Genomic DNA, 18,305 nt, shown 5'->3' with positions numbered 1-18,305 from the left:
GTAATTTCTTGCTTCTTATAAGATGATAATGAAATGAAATTAGAAATCAATATCAAAATAAACATTTAGCACATGGAGATTGAATAATATGATTTTGAAACAAGAAGTCATGAGAGAAATAAAAAAAATTTTGATACCAGAGATATAACATCAAAATGTATAGGACATTGTGCAGGCAGTTCTAAGAGGAAGGTTTACAGCATTCAGTAAACATGTAAAAAAAATGAAATGAAACAAAAGAAAAAACCAAAAACCAATAACCAAAATATAGATCCCAAATAAATATTCTAATGTTACATTTTAAGGGCCTAGAAAAGCAAGAATAAACTAATTCTAAAACCAGTAGAGGACAGAACATAATAAAAAACAGAGCTTAAATTAATGAAATTGATAATACAAAAGAATATAAAGAATCAATGAAATGAAGAGTTGGTTCTTTCAAAATAGAAATAATATTGATAAAACCCTAGCCAAACTAACAAACAGAATCAGAAAGAAGACTCAAATTGATAAAACTAGATATGAAAAAGAAAATATCACCATAGACATTTATGAAATGTAGAGAATGATTAGTAACTACTTTGAAAACTTTTATTGCAATAACTTGGAAAATCTAAAAGATACTGAGAAATTTTAAGACAATATGACCTACCCAAATTTAACCAAGAGGACATAGAATACCTAAATGGACCAATATTAAGCAATAACATCGAAGAAGCAATTCAAAGTTTTCCAACAAAGAACATCTCAGGAATGATGAATTCTCACCCAATTTCTATTGTACCTTTAACAAAGAAGAACTAATGCCAATCCTCCTCAAATTATTCCATGAAATAGAAAGTGAGAGAATTCTTTCAAATTCATTCTATAAAACCAGTATTACTCTGATACCAAAACTAGATAAAAAGACATCCAAGTAGTTTTGATTTGCATTTCTCTAATTGCTAGAGATGTTGAACATTTTTTCATATCTTTGTTGATTGATATTGTATATCCTCTTCTGAGATGTATCTGTTCAATTCCTTGGCCCATTTATTGATTGGGTTATTTGGTTTTTTTTGGTGTTAAGGTTTTTGGGTGCTTTCTATCATCTATTGATGACATGAACCTTTTCTTAGAACATTCAAAAAAACTCCACCAGAAGAGTTCTAGAGCTGATAAATTCAACAAAGTAGCAGAATATAATATCAACATATAAAAATCACTAGCTTGTCTATGGTCTAATAATCAGTCTGTTGGGAAAGAAATCAGAAAATAGCCTCAAAAAATATTTTGGAGCTGGGTACAGTGGTGCCTGTAATCCCAGTGGCTTGGGAGTCTGAGGCAAGAGCATCATGGGTTTAAAGCCTCAGCAAAAAGTGAGGTGCTAAGCAACTCAGTGAGACCCTATCTCTAAATAAAATACAGAGTAGGGCTGGGGATGTGGCTCAGTGGGCAAGTGCCCCTGAGTTCAATCCCCAATACATACATACATCACACACATAATATATATATTATATATTATGTATATATAATATATAAATCGTGTGTGTGTGTGTGTGTGTGTGTGTGTGTGTGTGTGTAAATCTAAACAAGGTGGTGAAAGGCCTCTACAATGAAGATTACAGGACACTGAAGAAAGAAAATTTTAAAAGATCTTAGAAGATGTAAAGATGTCCCCTGTTCTCAGATAGGCAGAAATATTGTCAAAATGGTCATATTACAATAAGTTTTTCCTTTTGTGTCTTAATTTGAGCTTTAATAGCACAGTCCAATTAGGAGAGAGTCCACAGGGTAGAAGTGATGTTAAATGGCTTCACAACTGTGTTGGATCTATTTCTAACCTCAGGACACAGACCTGACTTTTCTGCTAGATCCCCATATAGATTTCCTCCTGGGGGTCTTTGACCCTCTTTTTTCTTCCACAGCCTTTTCATCCTATAAATCTCTTTCTGGTGATGTTGTGACACATTCTGAGCTCCAGTTAGTTTCAGACCTGGATAAGAGAAAAGAAACTCAAAATTCCTGAAGCCAGGAATCCAGTCCTCTCAAATAGTCTTTATTCTGGACAGAATTTTAAAAAATAAGTAAACCAAGCACATTGTCAAATTATCTTTTAGATAGTGAAGCTCCTATATCTTACTGGGGTAAAAGTATATGTCTTCCACCAAATATTGATATTTTCTAAGTCCCACAAGTTTTAGAGCAGCTTCAGAAAAGTACAGCAAGGACTGTGTTGTGGGGTGGTAAGGAGTGGTAATGGTAAGGAGTGGTAATGGTAAGGGGTGGAGGTTGGGAAGCAAAACTCATCCCATTATTAAGCCATATAAGATATATCAAGAGACCAAAACTCCACCTAATTTAACGTTAAACTCATGAAAAAAAAATCCTTGTCAGTTCTGAGTTGCCAAGTCTTTGTGAGAAATAACTTCTGTTACCAGGGAAAGCACTGTAGAAAGTGATTTTTTGTCTTGATTTTTACCTCACTTTGATAAACTGATCCCTTTCTATCCTATAACACCTGTCAAAAAGCAATACTATGAAATGCATTTTGGCAACCTGGATAGTATTTTCTCATCAGACTGCTATAAGCATAGCTTTAGTCCTAATCAAGTACTCAGCACCAAACAAATAATAGATTTTACATATATGTCATAAAAGCAACCATAAAAGAACCATAAACATCTATAGTAATGCAAAATCATAAAATATGCTGTTACTTCTATAAAAAGAACATAAATATCCAGTGCACATTATATATAAAATGGACCCTGATGTCCAATAAAATGTACATCTGAAATTTAAGAAATGTCTAGTGCTTGATAACTTGACCCATAACTAATAATTTTGATAAAGCCAACAATAAATACTTTTAGAAACCAACAAAATATAATTAGAATTTTGATTATTATCTTAAAATTTGGCAGATACTTTAGGAATTAATTTTCTTAATCCAAGTTTCTTGAAAAATCTGTCGAAGGATGTTAAGCAGATTCCTTTTTATTCTCAAATGTCTTGGATGCTAAGAGAAACATTACAAATTATTTTAATTTTAGAGCTGTTGAAAGAACCATAGTAAGCATGTTATAATTGATAATGTAAGGAATTTATTCTACTTAGGATATTATAATTTGCCAATAACCATGTCAATGATAATAATGGATATTGTTTATTTTGGTACTTTTGTTGTGCTACAAACAGAGCCTCATATTTTATTAACTCAATTTACTGTTTCATTATGTTCTATTTCTGCAAATTATTTGTGTCCTGACAAGAGTAATCTTAGATGAAATTGAGGCCCCCAAGAATATAACTGAAACCTGTACAAGTCCTTCATTTAAAAAGAGTAAGAACACTTTTTTCTGGTTATCTAGGAAACCTGCAAAAGAGTTCCCAACCTCTCCTATCTAATTTCACAAGAAGCAATTAGGCAGCTCCTGAAGTTCACCTGTGATATTAGGAGACTAGATGAAACATCTAGTTGAAAATATCTAGAAAAGTGTTGTTTATTTGGAAGTGAGCTTTGGCATTTTTAAAGTGCTTGCATTCTCATATTCTCCACACATAATAAATAATCTATCATAACAACATTTAAGTGCCCCATCCTTTAGTAGAACCTGGCTATATTAAGGGAATTATACTTTTCAGAATATGTTTAATATCTCTTTTTTATTTATTTGTTATGGAATGAATTATTTATTTAAGTGGAGGCAGGCATTCCTACAGATAAATCAATTCCCTACCCTTTTCACTACTAACACTGTGCTGTATACTTCCGAATTGGAAAAATTAATTTCCATTGAATATATAAAATTACAATATTAGGGCATGTTGGATGAACAGTGATGATTGGCAAGCTTCCTATGTGCTCTTAAACAAATGGAGATCCTGAAATACTCTGTCCAGTGTCTAGCACTGGTTACTTAAGGTGGTATTAGGAAGTCAGCAAAAATGTTTAAATTATGCCCAAAGAGAAACTTTGCAAATATGGTTCTTCAGGGACATCTGATGTTAACAATAATATCATAATGGTATGTACTAGGTACCTTCATATATTGTAATTTATAATACTAACTAATCAGGAGTTATTTTGAACACTTTATACACATTGTCTCATTCAGTTCCCCGGCAGTTCTGTTTTATTTTCATTTTATGCATGAGGAAAGTAATATAAATAGTTAAGACCACATCACTGGATTAATAAAATGATCTCTCTCTCTCTCTCTCTCTCTCTCTCTCTCTCTCTCTCTCTCTCTCTCTCTCTCTCTCTCTCTCCTGTTAGGCATTATATCTAGGATATGCTATGCAAATGCTCTAACACTGAGCTTCATCCTCATCTGTCTTTCTTATTCTATTTTGAGATAGGGCCTCACTTAGTGGTAATTGCCTTGAACTTGGGATTCGTCTGCTTCGCCTCCTAAATAGTATTACAGTTGTGTGCCACCATGCCCAGCTTAATATTTTCTTAAATTACATGATATTCTGTAGAATAAAAAATACTTTAGACTTTCATTTTTGTCTTTGAAGAATTTTGTGATATCTTATTTCTAAACTTAAGGAAATTGTGGTTCAGAAAATTTTGATGACCTACTCAGTATCACTCAGTTGGAAGGGTCAGAATGAACTGAGACTAAATGTAGAAACTTTTGGTAAAATGCAGAAACATTATGGGAAAAAATGGAGGAACTTTGATTGGGCAAAGAAGAGAGAGGAGTGGGGAGGGGCATGGGGGCAGAAAAGATAGTGGAATGAGATGGTCATCATTACCCTAGGTACATATATGACTGCACACATGGTGCAATGCTACATTGTGTACAACCAAAGAAATGAAAAGTTGGTTGCAACTGTGTACAATGAAACAAAACAAAACAAAACAAAATGGAAACATTGTGCCTTCACTAGGAAAATACCTTTACTGAATGAAAGCTTACAAACCATTTGTACATTATCGTATTTGATTTCAAAACTGCTTTTAAAAATTGGTTCTTTTTAATTATGTATGACAGTAGAATTAATTTTGATATAATTCTACAAGCATGGAATATATCTAATTCTAGTTAAGACACCATTCTTATGGATGTACATGATGGTGAGACTCACTATAGTGTATTCATATAAGTACGTAGGAAAAATATTTCAAATTTATTCCACTATCTTTCTTTTTCCTATGCCCCATCTCTTTCCTTCATTCTCCATTGTCTAAGCTACTGAATATCAATTCTTCCCCTCTCTCTTTGGATTGTGGATTCACTTCCAAATATCAGTGAAAACATTTGACCTTTGTTTTTTAGGACAGGCTTATTTCATTTAGCATGATAGTCTTCAGGTCCATCCATTTACATGCAAATGTCATGAAATCATTCTTCTTTATGCCTGAAGAGTTATAGAAATTCTATTTTATAGTTAAGAGAACTGGCACCCAAGGGATCATGACTTGCCTCAAATCACAGAAATAGGAACCCAAGTACTCTGTTTTCTAAGTCAGTGCTTCTCCATTCAACAATGACTCCTGTCAGAAATAAGTTGATGTGATAATACATACATAAATGAAGGACATAATAAAGTTAACACTTGGTAAGGATGTAATGTTATTATAGGAAGTAATAAATTGAGAGTCTGGAGAGATCATTGGGGAATGATAATAATCTATAGTTTGTTATTTGCTTCTTTTGCATCTCAATTCATGCTAATCTCACTATTCTAAATTCTAGAAAAATTATCTTCCTTTTATTAGTTTATCTTAGACATATGTAATATTAGGGTTCATTTTGACATAATCATACAAGCAAGGAATATAATTTGCTGTAGTTAAGTCCCCAGTACTATCTCTTTCCCTCTATTCTTCCTTCCTCTTGTTCCCTTTCCTCTACTCTAGTGATATTTTTTAGACTTATTTACAGTTTTGTTTAATTAGTGCATTACAGATATACATAAAGGTGAAATTAATTGTGGTATAGTCATATATGTACATAGAAATTCATTCCAATCTTTCTCTCTTTTACTGATCCTCCTTCCTCCCCTTTAATCCTCTTCCTCTTCTCTAATGATCTCTCTTCTGTGCTCATATAATTACTCCCCTTCTCCCCCACTTAATTTGGTCTAGCTTCTGTATATCAGGGGAAACATTTGACCCTTGTCTTTCTGGGTATGGTTTATATTATTTACCATGATGTTTTCAAGTTCCATCCTTTTAGCAGCAAAATTTGGTGGTGTGGCCATTTTGACAATATTAACTTTACCTACCCAAGTAAGTGGAAAGTCTTTTTATCTTCTAAGGTTCTCTTCAATTTCTTTAATGTTCTATAGCGTTTATTGTTGAGGTCTTTCATCTCCTTCATTAGATTAATTAGCAAATATTTTATTTTCTGAGGTTTTAGTGAATGGGGTAGTTTTTCAAATTTCTTTTTTTTTTTTTGCAGATTCATTTCTGGTATAGGAAAGTAAGCAATCGATTTATGTACATTGGCTTTGTATTCTGACTTTACTAAGTTCATCATCTGTAAAAGGCTCTTGGTGGAGTTTTGAGGTCTTCTAAATATAGGATCATGTAATCTGAAAACAGAGATAATTTGAGTTCTTCTTTTTCTATTTGTATTCTTTAATTTCATTCTTTTACCAACTTGAATCTAATGTATGAAACATGATATGTCAAAAGCTTTGTAATGTTTTGAACAACCAATAAAAAAAAAAAAACTTAAAAAAAAAATTTCATTCTTTTGCCTGATTGCACTAGCTAGAGTTTCAAGGACTCCATTGAATAGCACTGTGAGAGTGGACAGCCCTGTCTTGTTCCTGTTTTTCAAGGAAATGCTTTGTTTTCTCCAGTCCATATGATCTTGGCCTTGAGTTTTTCATAAATGGCCCTTACAGTATTGAGGTAACTACTCCTAGTTTTCTCTAGTGTTTTAAACATGAATGGGTGCTGGTATTTGTCAAATGTTCATTCTGCTTCAGTTGAAATCATTATGTAATTCTTGCCATTAACTTTATTGGTGAATTACATTTATTGATTTGCACATGTTGAACCAACCTTGCATCTCTGAGATGAAATCCACCTGATCACAGTGCACTATCTTCTTAATGTGTTTTTAAATGAGCTTTGCCAATATTTTATTTAGGATTTTTGCATTTGTGTTTATCAGGAATATTGAGCTGCATTTTTATATTTTTGATGTGTTTTTATTTGATTTTGGTATCAGAGTGATACTGCCTTCATAAAATAAATTTGGCAATGTTCCTTATTTTCTATTTTTTTGTAATACTTTGAGGAAGATTGGTATTAGCTCTTTAAAGTTCTGGTAGAACTTGGCTCAGAATTCATCTGGTCCTGGGCTTTTATTGTCAGAAGGTTTTTTAATAGCTTCTTCAATTCCATTCCTTGATGTTCATCTGATTAAGTTTTCTATATCCTCATGGTTCAACTTGGGTAGATAATATGCTTTCAGGAATTGGTCAATGTCTTTGAGATTTTCTAGCTCATTAGTGTATAAAATTTCAAAATATTTTCTAGTGATACTCCTGATTTCAATAGTGTTTGCATTAATATTTCCTTTTCTTTTTATCCTTTTTTTGTTAGTTTGGGCCTTTCCCTCTTTCTTTTGGTTATTTTGACTAAGGGTTTATCAAGCTTGTTTATCCTTTCTTGTTTATCCTTCTTTATCCTTATCTCTTATAAACAACATATGATTGAACCTTGTTTTTTAATCTGCTTTACAAATCTATGTCTTTTGATTTAAGTGCTTACAACAGTTTTATTCAAAGTTATAATAGATGATTTTTATTTCTTGGCATTTTCACTTATTTCCAATGCTTAATTGAGATTTGATTATTCTTTAATTGACTATTCTTCAAGCGTAATTCATCCCTATGCTGGTTTTATTTTTTATTTCCTCTTCATGAAATATTTAATTGAATATGTTTTGTGGTCCAGGCTTAGTGTTTATGAATTCTTTTAATTTCTGCTTATCATGGAAGGTTTTTATTTCCTTTTCAATTCCAAAGGCTAATTTTGCTGGATATAGTAATCTTTTTAGCACCAGTTTCAAAGCTTGGGATATACTCTTCAGGCCCTCCTGGCTTTTAGGACCTGGGTTGAAAAATTAGCTGATAACCAGATTGGTTTGCCTAGAAATGTGAATAGCTACTTTTCTCTTGTAGCTTTAAAATTCTATCCTTATTCTGTATTGCTGCAGTCTGGCTAGGCACAAAATCATGAGCCACTCAAGCAGGAACAAACTTTATTTTTTGAAACTGCTGCCAATGCCCTGTACACCCCCGGGAAGAATCCCAATCTACGCACACGGTGTTCTCCTGGATCCTAAGAGGAAGTTCCTCCTCCGGAAATCCCTCCTACCGCACTTCCCCAACCAATGGGAACTCTCCAGGAGTCCCTAGCAGGCCGAGGTGGACAGCAGGAGTCCAATATTCATATGAATGTAAATCTTAACATAATCATATCAATGGCTAGCTGGTGTCACCTTTCAACCAAAAATGCCATGCATCATATTACTTGGCTGTGGCTCTTAGCACTGTATATTAGGCATTTTCATTATAATGTGTTTTGGAGATGATCTTGTTTGATCTTGCGTATTTGGAGTCCTATAGGTTTCTTGTATTTGGATTTTCATCTTGTTCCTAAGATGTGGAAATTTTTCTAATATTATTTCATGGAAGAGACTGTGCATTCCTTTAGTTTGTATTTAGGAGGCTAAATCTACTCAAAATAACTCTTAAATTTGATATCTTGGTATTAGCTCAGATTTCTTGACTATTTTCTGGTCTTGGTCTCTTAATCTTTTTTTATTGTAAACTTTATTTTTAAGATTATATACTTTATCTTCAAGACCTGAAAAATCTGTCTTTAAAAAGTAGTCTTATCCATTGGTGATATTTTCAATTGGATTTTTAACCTGATTTATTGAATCTTTCATTTCCAGAATCTTCATTTGGTTCTTTTTCAGAATTGCTAACTCTTTATTAAAATGATCTTTCACTTCCTATATTTTATCTCTAATTTCATTCCTTTCATCTTCTTTTATTTCTTTGAAAATTTTAACTATGAACTTTTAAGTTCTTTCTCTGACATTTCTTTCACTGTGGTGTCAATGAAGTCAGTTCTTTAAATGTTGTGGGCTATTTGGGATGGTTTGTTCCCTTGCTTTTTCATCCTACTTGTATGCTACCCATCTGTTGAGATGATTATCACTTCTTTTTTTATGCAAGGGACTATTTCTTGAGCTTCTTTCTCTTAAGATCTTCAGGCTGGGTAATCATTCAAGTATTTATATTCTCACTCAATGTGTGTCTTCTGCTGTTCCCAGTATAATCACCACTTTGAGAGATGACACTGAATGCCATTTGCTACAATCACTTCCAAACAAAACCATGTATATTAGACATTTTCAATATAATGTGTCTTGGGGACACATTAACTTTATTAAAAATGAAAAATTTGTTGACATTTTTTGCCTTTAATCCAGGTATAAACTTGTAGTAAAGTTGTCTGTGGTCAAGTGTTCTATCACTGAATACTTTTTGTGCCATGGAAAAGTCAGGGATAACAACCTAGCTACACTCTACCATCCTTCTTTCTCTTCAAATAAATTTAAAACATATATTTAAAAAAATTTAATTTGATCTCCAGTAAATTTTGGGGTTAGAGATATCTGGAGCCAGTAAGGCCTATGGGTCTCCCTCTTTCTTTCCCTGCACCAGAGCAGGGTGCACAAAAATACCACACCAAAATGGCTCAAGCCATCGTAATGAGTTAAACCTTCTTAAAGTTATTACTGCAGCCTGACAGACTGGGCTGCTCAGTTCCCCAACACTTCTTGTTAGTGGACCACTCAAGCATTTGCATGAGATCTTAGAGGAACTATGTTAGTCTGTTTTTCATCACTGGGACAAAATACCTGAGAAAAACAACTTAGAGCAGGAAAGATTTATATTGTTTCATGGCTTTACATGTTTTAGTCCATTGTCAGCCGGCATCACTCTTTTGGGCCTGAGGCAAGACAGAATATTATAATAGAAGGTGGTGGTAGATATGGCAGATGGTAGCAAAGAGAGAGAAAAGAAAGGATTGAGCAAAAGATATACTCTACCAGAGCACATCCCTGGGGAACTACTTCCTCAAACTAGGCTCTACCTCCTATGGTTTCCACCATCTCTGAATAATGCAATGAAATTGTTAAACCACCAATGGATTAATTCACTGATGAGTTCACAACCCTCATGAACCAATCACCTTCCTAAAGTCCCATCTCTGAACATTGCTGCATCAGGGACCAAGTCCTTAACACATGAGCCTTCGGGGGTCATGATGGAATATTTTGATCTTCAATGTTATGGATCTGGAAATTCCTAAAAGGACACATGTATTGAGACTTAGTTCCCAGAGCAGCAGTGTTGAGAGTTGAGGCTTTGGGGAAGTGAATGATTCATGAGGGATAAATAATTGGATGGTGTTATTGGGAAGTGGTAACAATCATAGGAGGTAGAGCCTAACTGGAGGAAATAGGTCACTGGGGATGTGCCCTAGTGGGTACATCTTATCCCTGGACTCTTCCTTTTGCTCTCTCTATGCTTGCTCGTTGCTGTTAGGTGAACAGCTTTCCTCCACAACATACTTCTACCATGATGTTCTTTCTCACCTCAGGTCCCAAGCAATGGATCCAGCCAACCATTGACCGAAAACTTTGAAACTGTGAATCAAACCAAATCTCTCCTCCTGTAAGTTATGTTTTTTTCAGTATGTTGTCCCATAAATCAGAAAGATGACTAACCCAGTGACCCACACTCTTTTCCCTTATATGCAATGCCAGAAGCTATGCACATGCTCTTTGCTCTTTCCCTATCTGTGCTCCCTAATTGCCATTGTGTGAATGTGAGGCATGCCATGCACCCTCCAGGGTTTGGAAGTATTGACAACTCAAATTTTACATTCTAGTTGTGCCATCATATCACTTCCCACAACTCAAACCTTAACAGTGAGGCCATCTGGAAGAACCTATGCCGCTGGATAACCTGCTAGTGCTCTTTTTTTTTTTTTTTGTCAGGCCTGTGTTTACTGTTGGAGACAGTGGCCATCAACTGAGTTAATGACAAACTCAAAGCATTTCATTGAAAACAATATGGTCTTCAAAGACCTGAAAGGGAGCAGTTGTAAACAAATAAATTATGCTTCTACCCATGCATGGTGGTGTGGGCCTGCAATCTCAGTGGCTTGGGAGGCTGAGGCAGGAGGATTGCAAGTTCAAAGGCAACCTCAGCAATTTAATAAGACCAATCTCAAAGTGAAAACTAAGAAGGGGGCATAGTCCAAGAAGGTCAAAATTTAATGGAGAAAACTCTCTGAAAGGTATTTGAAAATGAGTGGCAGTTTCATAAGTTGACTGGGGCAGAGTCAATCCACGAAGGAGTGATAATATGCCCTTTGGATAATCATCACAATTTAGGATAAAGACAAGTAGTTGCATTTATTGGTCTATTGATCAATGGTTCACTGCCTGGTTTGGGCAGGGGATGACTTTGGGAAGGCAAGCACAGTCTACCGAGTCTTCTGTGCCACACCGCATACTTTGAAAGTCACCCAGTAGACAGGTCTGGACATTCAAATATTTTTAGCTCAGAAGAGAATTTATCTAAATTACATTTGAAGAGGATCAGCTTATAAGTACTCTAGATATATAATTGAAGAGTGGTGAAATGAAAGTCAGGGAGACTCTTTTGGGAATTTCATTGTCTGCTAAGGCTGATATAGCAGAATACTATAGACTGAGGGACTCAAACAACAAAATTTTATTTTCTCACAATTATGGAGGATGCACCCAAGGTCAAGGTATTGGCAAGTTTGATTTCTTCTGAGGCTTCTCTTTGCTTTCAGATGGCTTACTTCCTGCTCACTTTCACATGGCTTCGTTTCTATGCTTTCTTATCTTTGATACCATCCTTTTCTTATAAGGATACCAATCCCATTAGATTAGGTCTTTACCCATATGTTTTCATCTTTAAAAAAAAAAGAAAGAAAAAATTTCAATAAAATTTTTCTCTCAAAATTCAGCCATAGAACCACAATTCATTCCATAGCATTCTGCTGTCAAACCACCAAAATTTATGTCCTTCTAATATGAAAATGTAGTCTTCCCATCCTAAAACAATCTCAAAAATCTAACCCATTCTAGCATAGATTATAAGTCTGAAGTCTTATGTAAACATTATTAAGTCAATGATGAGGAAGACTCAAAGTATGGTTTACCCTGGGATAAAACTTTTTTCCTTCTATGAATCCATGAACCCCCAAAAGTGATGTGTTTTCAAAATACAATGGTGGGTCAGGCACAGGATCAACATTTTCCTTCCAAAAAGGAGACACTGAAAGGGTGATGGGTGCTAACCAAATATAATACCTAGTATAACAAATTCTATTATGATTTTAATTCTTGGAAATCATTTTTTTTTGATAGAAAGTTCTTTTAGGTCCACTATTTCAGTGGCAAGCTGTGTTCTTTCTATGGTCCCAGCAACAGCCCTCTCCCATGCTTCTGAATAGAAACCTGGCTTCTAGGGCACTGGAAGTTTATAGATTGGCCTAGTGAAACAAAGGAGGATGTGGTCTTATTATCCATATCTGTGCCCTCTAGGGACAGTGTGAGTCCTGCACGTCTCAGAATTGTCTTTAGCATCTTTCTTTCCTTTCTTGGAAAGATAAGGCATTCTTATATCCTATAGCTATCCTATAAATCTCAGACTTTGGAAAGTCTTCCTTTACTTCACCCCATCTCTGTTCCTTTTAGTCCAAACTGGTAGCAGCTCTGTTGGTATAATTCTATTTCTATTCCCAGGACTTGCTATTATCTCGATTAAAGCCACAAGTAATTTCTTTGATTGTCTAGTCAGACTTTTGGTGTTCTCTTAGAACCCACTTTTTCATTTTGTCCAATAGGCTGATAGTTTTCCAAATGTTCAGATTCTAGGTCTTTTTTTTTTTTGCTTAATAATTCTTTTTATTTATCTTTCTCCTCCTGCATTTAAAAAAATCAGTGAATTATATTATATTCTATATAATAGTAGGCTTAATTGTTATTTGTACCTGCAAATAGCATAACTTGGTCTATTTCCTTCACCTTTCCCTTCCTTCCTTTCCTCCCTTCCCCTAATTAATACCTATCCTATATTCTACTGGTGTCACATCTATTTTCATGAGATCTGCCTCTGACCCCTGCTTTTTCTGTCTAGATTCCATATTTGAGAGAAAACATACAGCTCTTGATTTTTTAAATATGATTTATTTTACTTTTCATGATCTTCTTCTTTTCTGTTCATTTTTGTATATAGGAAATTCTTCAACCTTCTTTATGGCTGAGTAAAATTCCACTGTGTATATATATCACTTTTTCTTTATCCATTTTCTATTGATGAAAACTTGGACTTTCCATAACTTGACTGTTGTGCATTTAGCTGCTATAAACATGGGTATGCATGAATTATTATAGTATGCTGACTTTAATTCTTTTGGATAAATATTGAAAGGTGGTATAGATGGGTCATATGGTTGTTACATTCCCAGTCTTTTGAGAATCTTTCATACTATTTTTCATAATGGATGTACTAATTTACAATACCATTAACAGGGTATAAGTGTTCCTTTTTCCCCTCATCTTCACCCAAACTTGCATTCTTGATAATTGCCATTCCAAGTAGACTGAGATAAAAATCTCACTGCAGTTTTGATTTGCATTTTCCTGATTGCTAAAATTTTAAACAATTTTTTCCATATTTTTGACCATTTATATTTCTTCTTTTGGAAAATATTTATTTACTTCATTTGCCAATTTATTTACTAGGTTATTCTTTACTTTTTCTTCTTTTTTTGGTGTTAAGTTTTATGAAGTTTTTGCGTATTGTGGATGTTAATTCTCTGTTAGAAGAGTAATTGGCAATGATTATCTGATTCTGTAGAGTTTTTCTTTATGTTCTTGTTTCCTTTGCTATGCAGAAGTTTCTTAATTTAATACAATCCCATTTATTAATTCTTGGTGTTATTTCCTGAGTTTTAGGAATCATTGAGGAAGTTGATGCATGCTTTGTGTGTTGAAGTGTTGACCATATGATTTCTTCTAATAGTTTCTGAGTTTCTGACCCAATTCCTGGGTCTTGGATCTACTCTGAGTTGATGTTTGTGAAGGGTGAGAAATAGGGACTCTAGATTCCTTCTTCTACATACGGATATCCAGATTTTCTTCCACTATTTGTTGAAAAGGTTGTCTTTTCTCCAACATATGTTCTGTCACCTTTGTCGAGAATCAGATTACTATATGTGTATGGTTTTACCTCTGTATCTTCTATTCTATTCTGTTGGTCTATGTGTCCTACATTTTACTACAAATGATAAGGAGAAACCAGGGCACACTTTCAACATTTTAACTAGAAATATCTTCCACCAACTATCCAAGGTCATTCATTCTCAACTTCAACTTTCATAAAACACTATTACATATTTCAGCCAAGGTTTTGGCTTTATTACATGGACCACAGTTCCTTCCTCATTTACATCTGAGAACTCACCATTCAATCATCTTTAATGTCCATATACTTAACAACAGTCTCAGCAAGCAAATCTAGGCATTTGCTACCATATGCCTCAAAACTCTTTCATCCTCCATCTAATTACAAATCCATTTCCATATTTTACAGTATATTTTTATGGCAACACCATACTTACCAATAAAATCATCTGTATTATTCAGGTTTCTTCAGAGAAACAGAACAAATAGTATGTGTGCACAGTCATGTACCACATAATAATATTTTATTTAACAATGGACTGCATTATACAATGGTAATCTCATAAATTAATTTTCCTACTGATGTCATAGCTGAATTAGTTTATGTAAGTATATACTCTATGATATTTATACATAAAATTTCTTAAGAATGCATTTCTCAGGATATATTTTTTTATTAAGTGATATACAACTATATATAGAAACATTGTATGGAATTGGGTCACATGATTATAGAACTGGCAATTTTAAATCTGTAGTATGTGTTAGCAAGCTTGAGATCCAGAAGAGCTTATGGCATAGTTTCAGTCTGAAGGCTGGTATCCTGGAGACCTAGGAGAGTGATGGTGTAGATGAATTTGAAAAGGCCATCTTCTGGAGAATTCCTTCTTGCTTAGGGAGACTGTTGTCTGTTTATTTGTTTGTTTATATGTTTCTGTTTTGTTCAGGCATTCACCTGTTTGGATGAGGCTCACTTGCATTATGGAAGGTGATCTTTCTCTAGTGTTCACTGATTTAAATGATCATCTCATAAAAAAAAAACATACTCCAGGTTGACACATAACATTAACCATCATAAAAAATTATTGATTAATCTGTGTAAGAGATGCGGTGTGTGAACTAGAAATATCCTAGTTTGAACTTGCAATAACCTGTAGGTGATATTAAGGATGACTTTCAGTTTTCACACTAGTGTGACTGGGTAGTTGGTCCTATTACAAACTAAACTTGAATGTCCCTAAAGAGGAAAAGTTTAGTAAACAAGATAATAAATATAATTCTAAACATATTGGGTGGGAATAACTGTGGAATATAGAATAGTCAATCTTCCCCAGGGAGAATGGATATTAATAGCCCTGGATATTTGGAACTTCTCAGCTGTGAAAAGCAGTAGAAACTGGGCAGGAAACCAGTTTCACTGAAAATATATGTGAACAAAAGTTAGGCCCTTTATGTGTCACTATTCTATGTTTTCAGTGAATGGAAACCTAGTAGTGTAAGTGTAAGATAAAAGAGGCGATTTGTGAATGTCTTCTCTTATATAAAGGGGGTGACTCAGAATTCGATAGGGAGGAAGAGCATGAGAAGAACACTACCACTAAATAGGGAAGAGAGGTGGGAGGGAAAAAGAGGGAAAAGGGGAGTTGCACAGAGGATGGAAGGAGAACCTCATTGTTATACAGAATACATATATGATGTTGTGATGAGAAAAAGAAAAAAATGTGTGTCACATTAGATTGGATAGAGAGAAAGGATGGGAGAAGAGGGGAGGAGTAGGGAGGATAGGAAGGGCAGCAGAATAGAATAGACAGTATGATTGATGTATGTACATTCCATGTATGTATTATATATCAAAATGCATTCTACTGTCATGTATGACTAAAAAAATAAATAATTTTTTTTTTTTTAAAAAAGAGGCGATTTGGCTTTAGCGTACATTAGCTTCTCATGGAAGCCAAAGGTTCTAGTTCAAGAATGAATTAGAGGTAGGTATGTTTGCTTGTTTGTTCATTTTATTTTTAATACAAGATACATTTAAATTTGCTTATATCTAGTTATAAAGAAGCCAGTGAAAGGGAAAGATTTAACATAGGTTAACAAAATGCATAACTAATGGGGAAAGATTCATAAAAAGATTGGAAACTAGAACATTATTTCTCAGACTTCTTTGAGTATAGGAATATCATGGGGATCTTGTACAAAATTCATTGGGTGAATGATGAGAGCTGAGATTTTGCACTTCTAAAGGTACTTGGCAATTCTGCTGTTCTGTTGGTCCACAGATCACACTTTGAGTTGCAAGCATTTGAGCACAGTTGGGGAACTTTTCCCTATAATGTGTACAACTCTTTATTCTAAAACATGAAAGAATTGCTCAAGGAAAAATCATGCTTAAAATTTCATCAGCATCATTCTTGAGCTCAGGCAAGGTAAGCAATCAAGCCTCTAGTTAGAGAATGAATATCTATCAAAATGAAAATGTTCACATATACAGATACAACCCAATAGGCATATCAGTTTATTTTGGTAATTATCAACATTTAAAAATCTTTTTTCATTTTCTGTAGTGGCCCATGTCACTTTACCTTTCTACTTTAAAGGGAATTCCACACACCTATAATTTCTTCCATAAACATTTCTCTTTTTTATGTTTTTAAAATAATTTTAATTTTTTAAAATAAAAGGAAAAATAAAAACACAAGCAAAGAACAAAGTCATCCAGTCACAAGAAGCTTAGTTGAACTTGTTGTGTCCCTCTAGATTGTGCTCCATTAACATTTCAATGTGTATTGTTAACAAGTAGGAATTTTTAAAAATGGACACATTATGCCAAGGTCTTGCCTCAAATATGTATTTTTTACCCTGACTCAATGTGTGTTAATTCATTTGAATCAATATTCACAAGGTTCTTAATATTGCTTTTTGTTGGCTTAAGTATACTTTAATATATAACAATTACTCCTCTACATTATCTTTCAAAGCATTTATCTGTCGAAGAAACCTGGGTTATTTTCTTTTTTTTGACATTTACCTCAATCTGAACATGCTGACAGAATCTTTATGATGTTAACATGTATGGCTATCCCCCATATTTCCTGTAAAATTACACTGGATCTAGAGACTTGATTTAGTCTGGTTAATTATTTATTGGTAGAGTGGTTCATGGAGGGAGCTGTGTAATTCTTTGCATCACATCACAACACATGAAATTTCTTGTTGTTCCAGTTTGATAATGTTAATATTAATCAGTGGGTTCAGGTGTTGCCAACTTGATCAATCTATTATCAAGCTTCCCATTAACTTCTTACAAATGATGGTTACCATCATTAATGGTCACAACATAAATTCATTATTTGAATAGAAGTTTCAAAATGGTGATTTTTCTACTTCTGTTATTTCTTCTGCATTTATTAGCTGCTATTCTACTCTATAGAATAATTTTGTATATTCAAATATTTCATGCTAGAAAGGCAAGATATATCCATGATCTTTCTTCTCACTATGTTAGTGAACAATTTTCAGAGTAATGATTATTACCATAGCAATTTCCAAAAATGACTAAAAATATGCAATTAGCAACATCTGGACTGTGGGGAAAATCTATAGAATAAAATCCCTAGTTTCTTAAAGTAACATATTGAAATAGATAAAAAAGAAGATACAAAAACAAGGAGAACTGATGGAATAAAGGAGACTTAGGGACCTTTCTATCAATCACAATATGTAAGTCATATCTCATCCTTACTTAAATAAATTTTTAAAATGATATTTGAAAATGGATTTAATTTGGACTTTGGCCAGATATGGATGACATTAATGAATTATTGCTAATTTTTATTGTTATAGTATTGTGGTTATTTTTTCTGAGATATATGCGGAAATAGTTATGAATGGAATAACATGGTACTTTGGTTCTTTTTTTTCACAGATTTGACTGAATTTATTTTGAGACATCTATCAATGCATATTTTTGAATGCATATCTACAATGTGTCAATCTTTATATAGTGAGATCATACTCTATATTTTGCTTTGTACCTTT

The 18,305-nt window shown here is 33.8% G+C and overlaps 1 long non-coding RNA gene across 17 annotated transcripts in view; it reads left to right on the top strand.

Annotated features, from left to right (window-relative positions):
* The window catches only part of LOC110597889 (uncharacterized), a 437,292-nt gene that overhangs the window by 218,581 nt on the left and 200,406 nt on the right, over nucleotides 1–18,305 (top strand). For 13 of the 17 annotated variants that reach the window (XR_013423974.1, XR_013423964.1, XR_013423971.1 and 10 more), the window contains one exon: nucleotides 10,637–10,710. The exons of the other annotated variants lie outside the window; for them this stretch is intronic. This is a non-coding gene — a long non-coding RNA (uncharacterized LOC110597889). The remainder of the gene's footprint in view (nucleotides 1–10,636; nucleotides 10,711–18,305) is intronic. 17 annotated transcript variants of the gene reach the window in all.

Source organism: Ictidomys tridecemlineatus, chromosome 7, assembly GCF_052094955.1.
Source record: "Ictidomys tridecemlineatus isolate mIctTri1 chromosome 7, mIctTri1.hap1, whole genome shotgun sequence".
NCBI lineage: Eukaryota > Metazoa > Chordata > Mammalia > Rodentia > Sciuridae > Ictidomys > Ictidomys tridecemlineatus.
Note: the sequence above shows the minus strand (reverse complement) of the source record. Positions and strands in the feature narration are given on the sequence as shown.